Below are 18,406 nucleotides of genomic sequence, written 5' to 3' on the forward strand. Positions count from 1 at the left end.
GTACATGCCTTCTTGTGCACACTTGTGCACTGAGTTACTTCCTGTGCATGCCTTCTTGCGTGCACTTGTGCACTGAGTTACTTCCTGTACTTTCCATCTTGCATGCAGTTGTACACTTACTTCCTGTACATGGTTTCTTGCACGCAGTTGCAGACTGAGTTACTTCCTGTACATGCCCTCTTGCACGCACTTGTGCACTTAGTTACTTCCTGTATGTGCCCTCTTGCGTGTAGTTGTACAACGAGTTACTTCCTGTACTTGCCTTCTTGTGTGTAGATGTACAACTAGTTACTTCCTCTACATGGCTTCTTGTGTGTAGTTGTATACTGACTTACTTCCTGTACATGCCTTCTTGTGCGCACTTGTGCACTGAGTTACTTCCTGTACATGCCTTCTTGCGTGCACTTGTGCACTGAGTTACTTCCTGTACTTTCCATCTTGCATGCAGTTGTACACTTACTTCCTGTACATGGTTTCTTGCACCCAGTTGCAGACTGAGTTACTTCCTGTACATGCCCTCTTGCACGCAGTTGCAGACTGAGTTACTTCCTGTACATGCCCTCTTGCACGCAGTTGCAGACTGAGTTACTTCCTGTACATGCCCTCTTGCACGCAGTTGTACACTGAGTTACTTCCTGTACATGCCCTCTTGCACGCAGTTGTACACTGAGTTACTTCCTGTACATGGTTTCTTGCACGCAGTTGCAGACTGAGTTACTTCCTGTACATGCCCTCTTGCACGCAGTTGCACACAGTTACTCCCTGTACGTGCCCTCTTGCACGCAGTTGCACACTGAGTTACTTCCTGTTGCACACTTTCTTCTGTTGCACAGACTTGTGTGCTTTCCGTACATCTCTTTTCCTCACTGACCCAGTACCTCATTCTTCAGCTTGTTCTATCGGGGGAGGGGTCGAGATGTGGTGTTCACTTTAGCACGGACGTTTTGAGACTGCCCCCCCGTGTCACTTTCGAGTGGAACCGCAGAGTCCTCTCTGTGACCCGCTTCGGATGCGGCTCTGCCTTCCAGGATCCGGATCTGAAAGGTCAGTGAGTGACCCTGAAAGATCACAGTGGGTTACATTAGGCCCTACTTGTGATGTCCTGGGCCGAGAGCGCCACAATGTCACCCCTGTTCTGTGACGTCAAGCACAGTGCGGAAGTTGCGTATCCACCGCCCGAGAATTTACCGCACGTTTTTTAGGGAAATGCTCCGTTTTTGAGCGGTGGTTACTGTAGGTTACCGCCTATGAGTCCCTGGAGGTCAGGAGTGTCCAGCGTCGGTCCAGGAGGGCCGAGACCATGAAACGTTTTGAGGATGACAATTTACCACACAATTTATTTCCATTTTGTCTAAGTAGTTAAAAGTATCTACGCAATGTCTGTCAGCTTATACCTCTGGTATTTACGTTAAAGTTTAAACTTTTTCAATATAGTGGGTGGTTGGGCAGCGCTAGGCATGTTAGTTGCAGTGCTTAATTTGTGCTTGTTGTTTCCGGAGCTAAGCACCGTCACTTATTTTTGAGGGCCGAGGCTTATTCTTCTGCCTCAAGCATTTGCTGCGAGGAAAAGACACATATGGGAAAGACGGAGGAAGGGAAAAATGAAAAAGCGTCACAAAGAGAGAAAGCAGAAAGCTGCAAGAGTGAGCTGAAGGGGCAGGGAGTGGCTGTAAATGGATTTAAGAGGCCCGAGACGGCTTCAGGATTGCGCTGCCTCCGTATTCTGTGGTCGCACATTTTAATTGTAGCAGCCGCGTGTTTAAGAGGAGAGCTTTGGACACCGGCACGTTTTTATTTACAAATTAAGCACTGGTTGGTTGTATAGAACATGGCCATTGGCCTTCTGACCCAAGCACTCAGCATCGAAGACTGCTCCTCCATTTATTTATTTTTGGGTCGCCTGACTTCCAGAGGTCCATGTTCACCACTTGTTGCCATCTCCATCCTCAAATGTCAGGGTGCCCCATCCGTCTAGAAGACCTTTCCAGACATCTCAGGAGTCTCCTGGTGGTGGATTTGGGCCATGTTCTCTTTTGAATCCTGCATAGACTAGAATATCCTACTGAATTTGGGCACAGTATAAAAAATGTGGTCTTCAAACTTTTTAATGGCGTGCCCCCTCAGTGGAAAAAATCATTGGGCCCCCCACTCCAAATTTTTCACAATTATTTTAAAACATTGACTCCAGTTTGAAGATCACTGATCTAAACGGTTCTTCCTAAAGGAGCTGCTGACACGTAGTTGTGGCACATGTTTGAATGAATTTGAGAGGGCGGGGAAACATCAAACCTCAATATGTAATTGATGTAGACAACATCATATATATGTAAGTAATTTCAGCGTACATGTGTTTGATACACTCAGTAGGTTGTCACTTAGACCTTATGTTGTTTCAGTGCTTAAAACATAAGGGGTGCATCGTCTGCACATATGAATCCAGAAGCGGAACAGTGATGCTGTGCACTGAGTTGGGGTGCATATATTTGCCAATCGCTCTTGCGGGGTTTGGTGTCCACAAAGTGTCCACGAGTTGCCTGAATTGTTGGCGAGTTACCGACTGATTATCTGCAGAGATGCTGAAGGTGCATCAACGTTTCGGTCCCTAAATAAGTGAACAAGCAAGACCTTCTTCAGGGCTGTCTGCCTGGGCAAAAGGACGGACCCCAATGTCGAAGTGAGAAAATGAATGAAAAATAGACATAGGTTCGCAGAGAATTTTTTTATGTAATATTTCAAGAATAGAAAAATCAGGATAATTTTCGCAATATCAGCAGGAATGGAGAAATGGAAACAATTTTGTAGAACTAAGCACAAGGCATCTCAGATGGGCCCCTCCTGGCCAGGGGCCTCCCCTGCCACCGCAGGCACCCAGATGGAGGCGCACGTTGGGCCTCTCTTTAAACATGGGTTATCTGCTGACCACACTCATCCCCTGACCCCCTTGTGACCTCCATCAATTTCATGGGGTTCTTGGGTGACCTGACTGTCTCCAGATCACTCTTCCAAAGTTCTAAAGCTACGACATTCTTTCATCCAATACCAACGCTGCAGGAAAAGTAACGTAGATTACTTCACTCCTGATGACTGTGATTACATGGGAAAGTGTCTGAAATTGGTACAAAAGTGTTGAAATGTTGAGAGTATGAAAGAAAATAACAAGTGGTTACTGGTTGGGGGTGTGTGTGGAGGGATAGTGAATGAGATGCAATGACGTTTGTGCGAGGTGAGTGAAAAGAGGGTGGGGAGGGGGGAGAGAACAGGTGTGAAATATGCAGTTGGAGAAGTCGGGGGTGTGAGGAGGAAACCGCGTCAGTGTCTGAGGGACTGTAGAAGGGAGTGGTGTGAAGGGAACTGGCGAGCTTCAGACACCACCCTCCACAGACGCCAGTAATGTCTATTTCACAGTCTCATAGCTTCAGAATTTAAATATCTTTCATTTTAGTGTCGCACAACAGCACTAGATCCTGATGAACAAGCATTGGCCAAGCCAACAGGGCTGGCTTGTTTTAGGTGCATGGCCATTATTCTGTGATGTATGGTTGCAATAACTGTAAACTCACAGAGGGTCGTTCGAATTGCCAGGTGAGGCACGGGGGATTTTAGTTTGCATATTTTAAGCCACATCCTTAATTTGCATATGCCGCGCCTCTGGAATTTTTAATGCATTTTGCTGGTTTGGCCACGCCTCTCCTAGGGCATCACCCCAATGCACACACACGTATTTTATCTCACTTGAAGCCCTTCATGAAATCCACGTCTGTGCTACAATTAAGTGTTTTCCAGAGTGTTTGACGGCAATTTTTTTTAAACAGAGTACACGTCATCGGAGTGTCGATAAATCTGTTTACATACGTGCGATTTTACTCTATATAGGAGATTTATGCGCTCTGGGCTGGTTACTTCACATAAAAAATAGTTTTCTAATTGCTCTGCCTCGGGATTTTGCAGCGCACTGTACAAAACGTTGCTTTCTTTTCGAAAATGAACAAGGCCTGGAAGGTACCTGGGCAGCTGCGGTGATGGGAACATCCAGGGGATGTCACAAGCCCCGCGTTTAGCCTATGCACGGTTCTCGTAACATATGCAGGTCCGGGCTGCGGCGCTCCGGGGCGGCTGCCTCCTATCAGGGTAATTTCTAGTTTATTTGTTGGGACAGCCAAAGCTGTTCTTTCGACTGGAAAATACAAATGCGTCTGCCTGGTAGCGGGCTTGGAGGCACTGGGTGTTTGTTTCACGGCATTAACCCGTTCTTGGTACCCAGAGATGCTCGCGGTGGCCACGGGGGCCGGGGAGGGAGGGTCACACCTCATCCCTAACGAACGCGCAAGGCACGTCAGGGGTACGGGACAAAACCGATGGACCACCGATGACCCTACCACCGGGTGGGGGGAGGAGAACGGGGGAGAGTGTTTGTGTCCAAGGAGTGTTTCCGTTCAGAGGGAAGCGACTGGTATACAAGGAAAGGCGCCCACCTGGCGATTGCGCAAGGCACGGAGACTAGTGGTCGAGGTATGGGACACAACTGATGACCCCACCATTGTGTTGGGGGGGGGGGGGGGGTAGGGGTATATTCGTTCTTTTGTACAAGGAGTGTTTAATCGACTTGTACACAAGGAATGAGTTTTAGAGGGAGGCGCCCACCTGGGAGGCATCTCTTAGCGATTGCGCAAGGCACGGAGAAGTGGGGGACAAAACTGATGACCCATCGATGACCCTACGGTGGGAGGGTAGGGGGCCATGTACAAGGAAAGTTCCAGACGGAGGGGGGCGTGTGTACAAGGAGAGTTCCAAAGGGAGGGGCTTTGTGTACAAGGAAAGTTCTAGAGCGAGGGGCCGTGCGTACAAGGAGAGTTCCCGAGGGAGGGGCCTTGTGCACAAGGAGTTGCAGAGGGAGGGGCTGTGTGTACCAGGAGAGTTGCAGAGGGAGGGGCCTTGTGTACAAGTTCCAGAGAGAGGGGCCATGTGTACCAGGAGAGTTCCAGAGGGAGGGGTTTTGTGTACCAGGAGAGTTCCAGATGGAGGGGGCTTTGTGTACAAGGATAGTTGCAGAGGGAGGGGCCGTGTGTACAGAGTTGCAGAGGGAGGGGCCGTGTGTACAGGGAGAGTTCCAGATGGAGGGGACTTTGTGTACAAGCTCCAGAGAGAGGGGCCGTGTGTACAAGGAGAGTTCCAGAGGGAGGGGCCATGTGTACAAGGAGATTTCGGAGAGTTCCAGAGGGAGGGGCCATGTGTACAAGTTCCAGAGGGATGGGCCTTTGTGTACAAGGAGAGTTCCAGAGGGAGGGGCCATGTGTACAAGGAGAGTTCCAGAGGGAGGGGCCGTGTGTACAAGTTCCAGAGGGATGGGCCTTTGTGTACAAGGAGAGCTCCAGAGGGAGGGGCCATGTGTACAAGGAGATTTCGGAGAGTTCCAGAGGGAGGGGCCGTGTGTACAAGGAGAGTTCCAGAGGGAGGGGCCGTGTGTACAAGGAGATTTCGGAGAGTTCCAGAGGGAGGGGCCATGTGTACAAGGAGAGTTCCAGAGGGAGGGGCCGTGTGTACAAGTTCCAGAGGGACAGGCCTTTGTGTACAAGGAGAGCTCCAAAGGGAGGGGCCTTTGTGTACAAGGAGAGCTCTAGAGGGAGGGGCCTTTGTGTACAAGAAAAGTTTCAGAAGGAGGAGATCGTGTGTACAAGACACAGGGTCTTGAGTTCAACCCGTAGCAGCTGAACCAATGAAGATACACTGATAGGAAGTGATGCGAACAGCGCTCCTAAGGCCACGGAAGATCGGAGTTGCCCAGTTTTGCCCTCTTTGGAGTTTGGCTGCAGCCTTACCCTGCAGGCCTAGTAGGTTCCGCTGGAGTCGTCAATGCAACCATCAAGGATCACTTTTGGTCTGGACCTGCATTGGGCCAACACTGATCATAACACGCCGGTGTAAAATTCAATTTTTGTGATTCGGTACACCAGAGGACCCGCAGACCTGTTGTCCATAGGAGGCATTCTAATTGTGCTGATCAAATCAACCCAGAATTATAGAGCGGTGGCTATTCACCGAGAGGGTATCCAGGCACTAGTTTTGCTGTGATCAGTCGAAAATCCAGGTCTTGAGTCCCTCTCTGAGTTCTGGAAGAGAGGATGCTGTTTGGAGGGTGAAGGGAAGCAGTCGCGGCTCGAAGCGCGTGGAAGGGCTGGGAGCGGCGCTGGTAGGGGTAAAATTAAATAAAAAAAATAATAAACACTTTCCTTGCTCGCCTCCGCACCTCTCCATCTGCTCCTCCATCCTTGAGTGCAGGCACAGGCTCCCAGCCTGCCCCGCGGCCAATCCCGATGCTGCAGCATCAGGATTGGCTGGGAGTGCCCAGCCAAGGCAACTGTGTTGCTGGGCTGGAGAGAGCCTACTGCGCATGTGTGTTTGGCCGGCCCGAGATGGCCGCCAAACACACATGCGCTCTGAGGGGGAGTGCACCCCCCCTCACTGCCCGTCACCCCCTTGGCCCCACCCCTTTACAAGTAAAGGATAATATACTCCGTAATGAAGGAGCCACCCCTGAAGGGAAGGTTGTTCCAGGAGATGTCAGTGATATGTGGAGCCACTTGAATCCATGACTAGATTTTCTTTCTTGGGCCACTGAGTGGCAGCCATTTCTGCGGCATGATTTTCTGAATGCGTTTGTATTTCCTGGATTGCCAGGGTCCTGGTTATGTGCAGTTTTGCCACGCGTGAGGTGGTACTCAACCGGCCGCCTCCTCTTTTGGAGGAGACGGTGGACAGTCATATAATACCAGAGGGGTATTAATTTTTTTTATGAAACCTGGGCCCAATTCCATTGGTGAAATGCATGGTCAACGCCGGGGCCCCCTTGCAGCTCGTGGTGAGCCCTGGATTGTTCACGGACAGTTAAAAACTTGGAGCCTCTCTTCTCTCGAGAGTGTTAGAGACATTTCTCTTGGATGAGTGGGACATTTGTTTTAGGACATCAGAGTAGTGAAGTGAATTCAGAAACCCAGTCACAGGCTGCGGTACTGAAGAGCCATTCGGGAATGTTCTCGGATGTTGCAGCAGGAGTGTTGGGAAGCGGAGGCCAGGCAGGCCGCGAAACTGTATAGAGAGCCTGATCATTTATTCATGAGGCCTGCTGATGTAATCATGAATAACTCATCGCCAGCTTTCAGCGTTTCCCTAGTTAGAGACCCGTCTGCGCCGTGGTTTGTGCACAAGACACTGTCAGATCTCACCTTCCATGTTCTGACCCCACGTTGACCTCCGTGGGAAGAGCACGTTTTTAGGTCTGGCTTACAGAGAGCTTTAGGTTAATTACCAGCCAGGGTTTGTGCACAAGACACTGTCAGATCTCACCTTCCATGTTCTGACCCCACCTTGACCTCCGTGGGAAGAGCACGTTTTGAGGTCTGGCTTACAGAGATCTTCAGGTTTATTACCAGCCACGGTTTGTGCACAAGACACTTGTCAGATCTCACCTTCCATGTTCTGACCCCACGTTGACCTCAGTTGGAAGAGCACGTTTTTAGGTCTGGTTTACAGAGAGCTTTCAGTTTATCATCCATGGTTTGTGCTCAAGAGACTGTCAGCTCTCACCTTTCATGTTCTGACCCCACGTTGACCTCAGTGGGAAGAGCACGTTTTAGGTCTGGCTTAGAGACATCTATAGGTTTATCACCAGCCTCGTGTAATAAAAAATGCTTATAAATAAGAAAAAAGTACTTAACCATGGAGGAGCTCCTATGCATGAGGATAAGCGCGGGTTTTTTAACTTGATTTTTGTAGCTGTGCGTGAATTTGAGTTAAAAATGAGTCCGGGAAGTTTTGCTTAAGAATATGAGAGACAGTCGGTCACGCAAGGATGCTGCAGGTGAATACAGAGACGTTTTAAGGACTAGGCAGTGTCCAGCCATTCAGGGTGCCCCCTGATATAGCAAGCTTTGTTTTACAGAGTCTTGCCCTGATGATCTTGAATAATTCTTAATCAGATTGAATGAATGAATGAGTCTTTATTGTCTGATTAATTAAAATCATTACAACATATTAAAATAAAAGTACAAATATAAAATAAACTGCTAAAGAAAATACCATTCCGCAACAAAAGCAGGTGCTTAGTCAAAGCATTTTCTATAAATACTGTAAGGTACTATAATGCCCAGGGGATTACCCCAACCTAGGGAACCCAGGTGTTAACCACAAGTTGTTACATAATTCAGCCTTCAGATTGTTCTAAATCTAATTTTCCTTTAATTTATTTTTAATGTGAGTTATTTGTGTGTCTACTGCAGACATTTTGCAGAAAAATATTTGTTTCATGCAACATCCTTGTACGTTTCTTTCTGATCAAAGCGGGACCTGACATGGGAGGGTGACACAGAGATTATTTGCAGTAATATTAGTGAATTGCTGCTGTGTTATAACATAAATGTCCCTATCCCTGAATATTCAATGTAAACGCACTTAAATTTAAAAGAGGGTGCATGTGCACTGTCAGGATACAGTCTAAAGAGGGCATGAAAGAGCTGAAACTGGATCATAAATTCAAAGCTGTTCCGAACAGGCCCCCCAAACTACATTTGGCTCAGGACCCCTCAAAATCTTAAGATGTCCCTGGGTGAATATTTACCATTGCCATATTACAGTCTCGTAATAGTAACATGTCTGTTCAACAGAGAACTTGAGCAGTTCAGACAACAACATGGGCATTTTAATTGCACTCTGGTTCCAGCGGGTTTAGCAGATTAAATGTAGCAGGAGCCAGAAAGTGTAATACAAATTTCCCAGCGGCCTAGTTCTTGCTGTCAGTTTATTTACATTTCAGTTCTAGAGGGCTTCCAGAGACACCCAAGTAATTACTTTTTTTTCTTTTTTTCCTGTGGCCATTTGCATAGGGAGGTAGGCTACAGCACACCTTCTATAGTGGCCCGGTCTTTGATACACTGGCCACTAGGAATGCATTTCTGTGATAGTCGGTGCCTCACGCTGAGGCAATGGTTCAGATTGGCTGGCCCCACCTCGTCGAGAGGTGTCTTCAACATATGAGGGACTCTGAACCGCCTTCTGGTGCCATCGTAGCAATTCCGATGCAGTATCTGGCCATAGGGCGCTACCATAGGGCCATGGTGTGGCACAGGGCACTGCCATAGTGGGCATAGGGCACAACCATAGGGCCATAGGGTGGCATAGGACACTACCATAGGGCCATAGTGTGGCATAGGGCACTACCATAGGGCCATTGTGTGGCACAGGGCACTGCCATAGTGGGCATAGGGCACAACCATAGGACCATAGTGTGGCATTGGACACTACCATAGGGCCATAGTGCAGCACAGGGCACTACCATAGGGCCATAGTGCGGCACAGGGCACTACCATAGGGCCATAGTGCAGCACAGGGCACTACCATAGGGCCATAGTGCGGCATAGGGCACAACCATAGGGCCATAGTGTGGCATAGGGCACAACCATAGGGCCATAGTGTGGCATAGGGCGACATAGGGCACTACCATAGGGCCATAGTGCTGCATAGAGTGCTACCATAGTGCTGCATAGAGTGCTACCATAGTGCTGCATAGAGTGCTACCATAGTGCTGCATAGAGTGCTACCATAGTGCCACATAGGGCACTGCCATAGTGGGCATAGGGCACAACCATAGGACCATAGTGTGGCATAGGACACTACCATAGGGCCATAGTGCAGCACAGGGCACTACCATAGGGCCATAGTGCGGCACAGGGCACTACCATAGGGCCATAGTGCGCACAGGGCACTACCATAGGGCCATAGTGCAGCACAGGGCACTACCATAGGGCCATAGTGCGGCATAGGGCACAACCATAGGGCCATAGTGTGGCATAGGGCACTACCATAGGGCCATAGTGCTGCATAGAGTGCTACCATAGTGCTGCATAGAGTGCTACCATAGTGCCACATAGAGCCCTACCATAGGGCACTCTCATTCTCCACCCTCGCTATGAGAGATGGCGAGGTCCCCTCTGTCTTTGTGGCCTCGTCATCAGAAGAGCCCTGTCTTCATGTTCCTCCTGAATTCTAGGTTGATGGTTCTTCCCCTTGCCAGAAGTAGGTTCCAGAGTTTAGTCACTTGCATGCAGCAGGAGGTTCCCCTAATTTGATGTTTGTCGCTCGAGAACATTAGTTCTGTACATATCTACCGAGCCTCACTGGTAAGAGTCCAGATCATTGTCACTGATGGCTTTTGGCGTCTTAGAGGCTGAGTGTCTAGCGATGGGAGCCGTGGCAAGCTTCAAAGGCCAGTTGAGATGTGGTCACACCAATGTACGTGTTGTAGTTGTACTGCAATGTTATGAATTCTTTACAGCTTTCTGAGTAAGGAGAGTTGAATCTCTGTTTGCATGGTCGATTTAATAGGACAAAGGGGGTGGTCCATTGAAGCTTTGGTGGGAAGCCTAGATGGAGGAGAATGTCTGGTGGTCCTCAATGTTTTTTAAGGGGAATTTGGTGAGGGAAAGGCTGTAATCCATGCTCGTTCCCGAATGTGTTCACTTCTGATTCTTCGTGTCCACTTTGACCTCAGCAAGGATTGGACTGGCTCATAAAATTTGATGCTCTGTTAGCAATATGCTGTGTGCCTGGCACATATGGTCATGTTGGTTGGTTGTCTCTGATGCACTCTTTGTGATTGCAATCAATCAATCAATCAGTATTTGTAAAGCACGGCTACTCTCACGTGAGGGTCTCAAGGCGCTGCCCGTAGGGACGGTAAGTGGCCATTTGAAAAGCAAGAGAGCAGAGCATCATGTGAGGCTCATGGTCACCGAGTCATTCCTCCGCTATCCTGGTATATCTCTGGATTTCACCTGCAAGCTCAGATTGTTTCAGCAAGGTGTCAGGAGTTCTTGGGAGCATGAGAGGTGAGTCATCTTCATATATGTGCAAAGAGCAGCCTGACGTCATAGACTAAGGCAGCAGAGACATCCATCCTTTATTCCCAGTGCCCTGGACCACTCCATCAGAGCTTTAAGTGGACTGGGAGTGTGCAGGGACCTTAACAACCTCACTGGTTATTAAATAATTGAGTAGCTCATTCTGAATTCGTGTTCCCGCAGGAGACGTCCGCTCCTTCGATCTGGTAATGACCAGGCGATCTTAGATGAATAGTCATCTCTCTATAGAGATAAAACGACCCCCTCCCCCCATTCCACCACCCTCAGATCTATAGCTCCCTCCTTGACACCCCCAGCACATTCTTAGGGGCTGTGTGCGCTTCTCGACCCATGCAACGTTAACCAAAATTGACCCCTTCAAAGTTGATACTTTGCAATACTTAACAACAAACATATTCTCATGAGCATTATAGGGACGAAAATTCAGTTGGTTGTATCAGCTGTTCCATTCCGCACTGTCTGATTTTTGCTGAAATTCCAAAAGTGGGCTCCTCACAGTCGGCTGCACCCCCCAAAGATTCAAGTGCCTGGATACTGTTTGATGGCAGTGAACTGCACTTTTGGGGTGCAGGATAGCTATACCCAAGGGGTAAAGTCTACTAGCCTGCACCTGGGTGCAGCTCTCCTGTTGTGACAGACCCTGTAGCAGGAGTTTACCGTTGCACGCCCATGTTTGGTGGTGATACCACGAGTAACAGATACATGCGTGTGAGGAGATGGTGGGCCTGTATGTTGTGAGAGGATAGCTTTTCCATCAAGGAAAGGAATGCCTCTTTGAGCTTCTGTCGCGGTCCAGAATGCCAGGGCCCAGCCTGGGCGCAGAGGGGGCGCCCAGTGCATGTATCTGTGTCCAGGCCCCACTTGTTGCATCCGCTGCCCTGGCTGGGACAATTCACAGCCTTTCCGGCCAGACAGCTCATCTGGGAGGAGGCCCACCCCCAGTGAGAATAATCAGTTCTTAGGAGACACCCCTTCTGACCTTGCACCCTGGTTGTTTGCCACAATCTGGCCTGTGTCTGCATGGTCTGTTCATGGCCAATAATAACCTTAGCCCGGATACTGGAGGAGTGTTGATAGTTTGTGCCTCACAATACACACTGATGCCCCACATAGACCTCCCTTAATGGTCACTGAGTAGTAAAACCTGAGAAGAGAGTAATTCTTTGCAGTTAGATACAACCTCGGTCCCGTGCTCACTGTGCCACTGGAATCAAGCTAGCCTAGTGATGAAGGGTGATACCCTGAAACCGGTCCCAGGATGCTTGTTTCTGGTCCAGGGAGGACCTGGCCTGGCAGTTCGGTCTGGACTGTTCCCATGGGGAACAGGGTCAAGACTGATTTGCATATGGCTGGGTCCAAACTGGAATGGCATGAGTGGCAAAAAAAACAATGGATTTAGGCCCAGATCTCTGTACTGGGGGAGAATGTTTGACATTGTTCAGCATTCCGTCCATCACTTGTTCTTTTTACAGCCTCTGTTTGGGTGAGGCAGGCAGTGCAGGGTCCTCCTCTGACCAGCTGGGCTGTCCACCTAGTACGACGATCTGGGCTGGAGCACCTTTAAACAACCATCATACTTCAAGAAAGATCTTCCCTGTATTTCCTGCTTTTGGCCATCGGTGGTAGCACCAACTGGGCTGGAGCTGCACAGTCCTAAAGTACAGAGAGAATGCCCAAGTCTGGGTCCAGAACTGAAGAATACAACCTGGCAGATCACAGCCCTAAGGAGGCACCAATAAGGGACCCCAGGCTCTCCTGGGCCCGATTTTATTGCTTTCAATGAAATTAATATGAATTGCCCCTCTTCTCCCTTAGAATCGTTGATCGTGCCCTCCAGCACCCACTGTGTGTCTGATCATGCATCATCCCCTCCTGCACCTTGTGACCATGGTCTTGTTTCATTCCTTTGCCCCACTATGTGAATTATCTTGAATTGTTCCCCCACTTCTCTCTCTCTGCACAATATCGTGTCATTCCCTATCCAAGTCTCCTTCCCAGACTGTGCTGGTCTCTTCCCAGACAGAGCCAGTATCATTCTGTGTGATGGATGGAGCGGGGTCTCTCTTTCCACGCTGGGGCGGAGCGGGGTCTCTCTCTTTCCACGCTGGGGCGGAGCGGGGTCTCTCTCTTTCCACGCTGGGGCGGAGCGGGGTCTCTCTCTTTCCACGCTGGGGCGGAGCGGGGTCTCTCTCTTTCCACGCTGGGGCGGAGCGGGGTCTCTCTCTTTCCACGCTGGGGCGGAGCGGGGTCTCTCTCTTTCCACGCTGGGGCGGAGCGGGGTCTCTCTTCCCACGCTGGGGCGGAGCGGGCTAGGTCGGTCCCACGCTGGGGCGGTCTCTCTTCCCATGCTGGGGCGGAGCTTGTCTCCCTTCCCAGATGGACCGGGTTTCTCTCTTCCTGCGCTGGGGCAGAGCCGGTCTCTCTTCCTGCGCTGCGGGTGGAGCGGGTCTCCTTCGCACGCTGGGGCTGGTCTCTTCCACGCTGGGGTGGTCTCTCATCCCACGCTGGGGCGGGGCGGTTTCCTGTCCCGCGCTGGGGCGGTCTCTCTTCCTGCCCTACGGGTGGAGGGGGTCTCTCTTCCTGCCCTACGGGTGGAGGGAGTCTCTCTTCCTGCCCTACGGGTGGAGGGGGTCTCTCTTCCTGCGCTGCGGGTGGAGCGGGTCTCTCTTCCTGTGCTGCGGGTGGAGGGGTCTCCTTCGCACGCTGGGGGTGGAGCCGATCTCCTTTGCGTGCTGGGGACGTGCCAGATTGGTTGCCACCCTGAGCCTTACCAGTCTCTTTCCAACTCTGAGCAGGTATCCCCCTGTGTAGAGCTAGTATTTTTCCGAAACTGAAATGATCTGGCCTCCCTCCCAGGCTGAGAAGGTCTCCTCAGTGAAGAAGTTTGTGAAAGCACCAAGCGTGCTGGAGCCGTGAGGAGGAAGCGACCTTCAGACTGGTGATGTGGGTCCAGAGTGGTTATTTGAATACATTGCTTGCTTAATGTTTTGCACCGAGCGGAAAGGAACATTACGGTGATGAAATGCGGCTGCATATTTACATTGCGTCCTCGCCTGGAGTCATTATGTGTCCTTAGTATGCATGAATGCAGGACGTGTGTACTTTTTCCTAATTCTCTCATTCAGCTCTTTATTTCCTCATCTCATACGACTACTCACCCCCCACCGAAGCCATCTGAAGTGCTAACTGTAGGAAAGTCACTCTTTTCTGCATGGTTACCCCCACTTTTTGCCTTCTATCAGTGTGCTTGGACTGTTTCACGGGGATCCTGCTAACCAGGACCCCAGTGATTGTGCTCTCTCCTCTAATTTGGTTGCTTTGGTACACTTTACACCCCACATACTGGTGTACCCCTACAAGGCCCTAATATATGGTACTTAGGTACCCAGGGCATTGGTACACCAGGGGTCACTCATGGGCTGCACCATGTATTATGCCACCCGCGGGGGCCCATGCAAACTGTGTCCGCAAGCCTGCCATTGAAGCCTGCGTGAAAAGGTGCTGTAGGAAAGTACCCTATTTTTGGCATGGTTACCCCCACTTTTTGCCTTCTTTCAGTATGTTTAGATTGTTTCACTGGCATCCTGCTAACCAGGACCCCAGTGATTGTGCTCTCTCCTCTAATTTGGTTGCTTTTGCACACTTTACACCCTACAATAGCATACTGGTGTACCCCTACAAGGCCCTAGTATGTGGTACTTAGGTACCTAGGGCATTGGTACACCAGAGGCCGCTCATGGGCTGCAGCGTGTATTATGCCACCCATGGGGGCCCATGCAAACTGTGTCCGCAAGCCTGCCATTGAAGCCTGCGTGAAAGGGTGTGTAGGAAAGTACCCTCTTTTTGGCATGGTTACCCCCACTTTTTGCCGATCATCAGTATGCTTAGACTGTTTCACGGGGATCCTGCTAACCAGGACCCCAGTGATTGTGCTCTAACCTCTAAATGATGTTGCTTTCGTACCCTTTACACCCCACAATTGGCACACTTGTTGAACTCATTCTGCTGCCTTGATTCCGCACTTGTGAATGTGAGAACTAATTGACTCAATGCCCTGTTCATTAGCAGACCGCAGCCCACTGCATGGTGTCTATCAGAGACCGACTGCTAATTGACTGAAATATTGAATTCTATACCTGTTAACTGTCTTTATGTTGATTGTCAAAGAAATAAACGGATTCTTACAAAAAATTAATGTAAGTGAAATTGTCCAAAATTACATCACATCTGTGGGTTGTGCAGAAAATGGAATCTGGTAAAATCTACTTGGAGACTTCAGCGTAACTAGTTTTGTGGGGCTTCTACAACTACACCTCGTGTGCTACAGAGATGCTCTCACTACATATGTAGGACTGTACCAAAGAAATTGAGGATGAAATTGTCTATCCAGAGTGGCCCCTGTTGTGCATTCCCAAGCACGGAAGGCTTTGTTGAGCGTGGACACTGAACTGTCCTGTTACACAGTGCTTTAAATGGGCCGGTACTGTCCGGTACGGAGTACCGGCACTTCTGTATTTTGAGAGGGAGAGTACCTGGACTTCTTGGGAAAAAACAATACTTTTAATTGGAGAATACCGGCACTTCTCAGAAACAAGCAGGTCCTCTGGTACAGAGCACTTCTATTTTTGCATTTCAAGCACTTCTGTTAAGAGTGATTTCTCTTCAGAGAGGCCACAGATGGAATGGGTTTTAAGATTTCTCTACTTTCTCCAACTCGAATTCCACGTCATCCGCAGCGTGAAACGAAACGAAAGTGGACCCTCCAGCCCTGGGGCATCCATCAGTTTAGTGGTTAGTCTGTCGGAAGTCCCCGTCTTTGTTTTCCTGCAGCGGGTTCGCAGCCCAAATCCGAGCCAGTGAGTCTGCTAAGAAATCGGGGCCTCCCTCAAGTGGAACCATGCCGGCCTCCAGCCGAGTCTCCCCGAATCGAGCTTGACTCCCCTCCAGCTGAGCGGGGCTTGGCCCTCCCCCTGCCGAGCCGGGTTTGACCTCTGCCCAGCCTGGCCTCTCCCTGCTGAGCTTGGCTCGCCTCCAGCCGAGCCGATCTTCTCCCAGTCGAGCCTGACTCACCTCCAGCCAAGCCTGGCCTCTCCCTGCCGAGCCTGGCTCGCCTTCATCCGAGCCGGGCCTCCCCCAGTCGAGCCTTACCCACATCCAGCTAAGCCTGGCCTCTCTCTGCCGAGCCGCACCTGCCCAGTCTGGCCTCTCTCTGCCGAGCCTGGCCTCTCACTGCCTCCCCTCTCCTGCCCAGCCTAGCCCATCTCCAGCCAAGCCTGGCCGCTCTCTGCCTCCCCACCCCTGCCCAGCCTAGCCCACCTCCAGCCAAGCCTGGCCTCTCCCTGCCGAGCCTGGCTCGCCTTCATCCGAGCCAGGCCTCCCCCAGTCGAGCCTGACCCACCTCCAGCTAAACCTGGCCTCTCTCTGCCGAGCCTGGCCTCTCTCTGCAGAGCCTCACCTGCCCAGCCTGGCCTCTCTCTGCCGAGCCTCACCTGCCCAGCCTGGCCTCTCTCTGCCGAGCCTGGCCTCTCTCTGCCGAGCCTGGCCTCTCTCTGCCGAGCCTGGCTTCTCTCTGCCGAGCCTGGCCTCTCTCTGCCGAGCCTGGCCTCTCTGCCGAGCCTCACCGGCCCAGCCTGGCCTCTCTCTGCCGAGCCTGGCCTCTCTCTGCCGAGCCTCTCTCTGCCGAGCCTGGCCTCTCTCTGCCGAGCCGAGCATGCCCAGCCTGGCCTCTCTCTGCCGAGCCTGGCCTCTCTCTGCCGAGCCTGGCCTCTCTCTGCCGAGCCTGGCCTCTCTCTTCCGAGCCTCTCTCTGCCGAGCCTGGCCTCTCTCTGCCGAGCCTGGCCTCTCTCTGCCGAGCCTGGCCTCTCTCTGCCGAGCCTCACCTGCCGAGCCTGGCCTCTCTCTGCCGAGCCTCACCTGCCGAGCCTGGCCTCTCTCTGCCGAGCCTCACCGGCCCAGCCTGGCCTCTCTCTGCCGAGCCTGGCCTCTCTCTGCCGAGCCTCTCTCTGCCGAGCCTGGCCTCTCTCTGCCGAGCCTGGCCTCTCTCTGCCGAGCCTCACCTGCCCAGCCTGGCCTCTCTCTGCCGAGCCTCACCTGCCGAGCCTGGCCTCTCTGCCGAGCCTCACCTGCCGAGCCTGGCCTCACCTGCCGAGCCTGGCCTCTCTCTGCCGAGCCTGGCCTCTCTCTGCCGAGCCTGGCCTCTCTCTGCCGAGCCTGGCCTCTCTCTGCCGAGCCTGGCTTCTCTCTGCCGAGCCTGGCCTCTCTCTGCCGAGCCTCACCGGCCCAGCCTGGCCTCTCTCTGCCGAGCCTGGCCTCTCTCTGCCGAGCCTGGCCTCTCTCTGCCGAGCCTGGCCTCTCTCTGCCGAGCCTGCCCAGCCTGGCCTCTCTCTGCCGAGCCTGGCCTCTCTCTGCCGAGCCTGGCCTCTCTCTGCCGAGCCTGGCCTCTCTCTGCCGAGCCTGGCCTCTCTCTGCCGAGCCTGGCCTCTCTCTGCCGAGCCTGGCCTCGCCTCTCTCTGCCGAGCCTGGCCTCTCTCTTCCGAGCCTGGCCTCTCTCTTCCGAGCCTGGCCTCTCTCTGCCGAGCCTGGCCTCTCTCTGCCGAGCCTGGCCTCTCTCTGCCGAGCCTGGCCTCTCTCTGCCGAGCCTGGCCTCTCTCTGCCGAGCCTCACCTGCCGAGCCTGGCCTCTCTCTGCCGAGCCTCACCTGCCGAGCCTGGCCTCTCTCTGCCGAGCCTGGCCTCTCTCTGCCGAGCCTCTCTCTGCCCAGCCTGGCCTCTCTCTGCCGAGCCTCACCTGCCCAGCCTGGCCTCTCTGCCGAGCCTCACCTGCAGAGCCTGGCCTCTCTCTGCCGAGCCTGGCCTCTCTCTGCCGAGCCTGGCCTCTCTCTGCCGAGCCTCACCGGCCCAGCCTGGCCTCTCTCTGCCGAGCCTGGCCTCTCTCTGCCAAGCCTGGCCTCTCTCTGCCGAGCCTGGCCTCTCTTTGCCGAGCCTCACCTGCCCAGCCTGGCCTCTCTCTGCCGAGCCTGGCCTCTCTCTGCCGAGCCTGGCCTCTCTCTGCCGAGCCTGGCCTCTCTCTGCCCAGCCTGGCCTCTCTCTGCCCAGCCTGGCCTCTCTCTGCCGAGCCTGGCCTCTCTCTGCCCAGCCTGGCCTCTCACTGCCCAGCCTGGCCTCTCACTGCCCAGCCTAGCCCATCTCCAGCCAAGCCTGGCCGCTCTCTGCCTCCCCACCCCTGCCCAGCCTGGCCTCTCTCTGCCGAGCCTGGCTCACCTTAATCCGAGCCGGGCTCCTCCTGTCCAGCCTGGCCCATCTCCAGCCTCCCCTGGCCTCTCTTTGCCGAGCCTCTCCTCCCTGCCCAGACTGGCCTCTCTCTGCCTCCCCACCCCTGCCCAGCCTGGCCTCTCTCTGCCGAGCCTGGCTCGCCTCCAGCCGAGCCGGGCTCCTGCTGAGGAGCCTGGCCCGCCTCCGGCCCAGCCTTGCCAGTTCTACTTACCATTCTGGCAGATT

The 18,406-nt window shown here is 52.5% G+C and overlaps 1 protein-coding gene across 7 annotated transcripts in view; it reads left to right on the plus strand.

The window, feature by feature from the left end:
- The window catches only part of ARVCF (ARVCF delta catenin family member), a 442,211-nt gene that overhangs the window by 29,303 nt on the left and 394,502 nt on the right, over nt 1-18,406 (plus strand). The gene's annotated exons all lie outside the window — the stretch shown is intronic.

The sequence above is a fragment of the Pleurodeles waltl genome, chromosome 11 (assembly GCF_031143425.1).
Source record: "Pleurodeles waltl isolate 20211129_DDA chromosome 11, aPleWal1.hap1.20221129, whole genome shotgun sequence".
NCBI classification, from domain to species: domain Eukaryota; kingdom Metazoa; phylum Chordata; class Amphibia; order Caudata; family Salamandridae; genus Pleurodeles; species Pleurodeles waltl.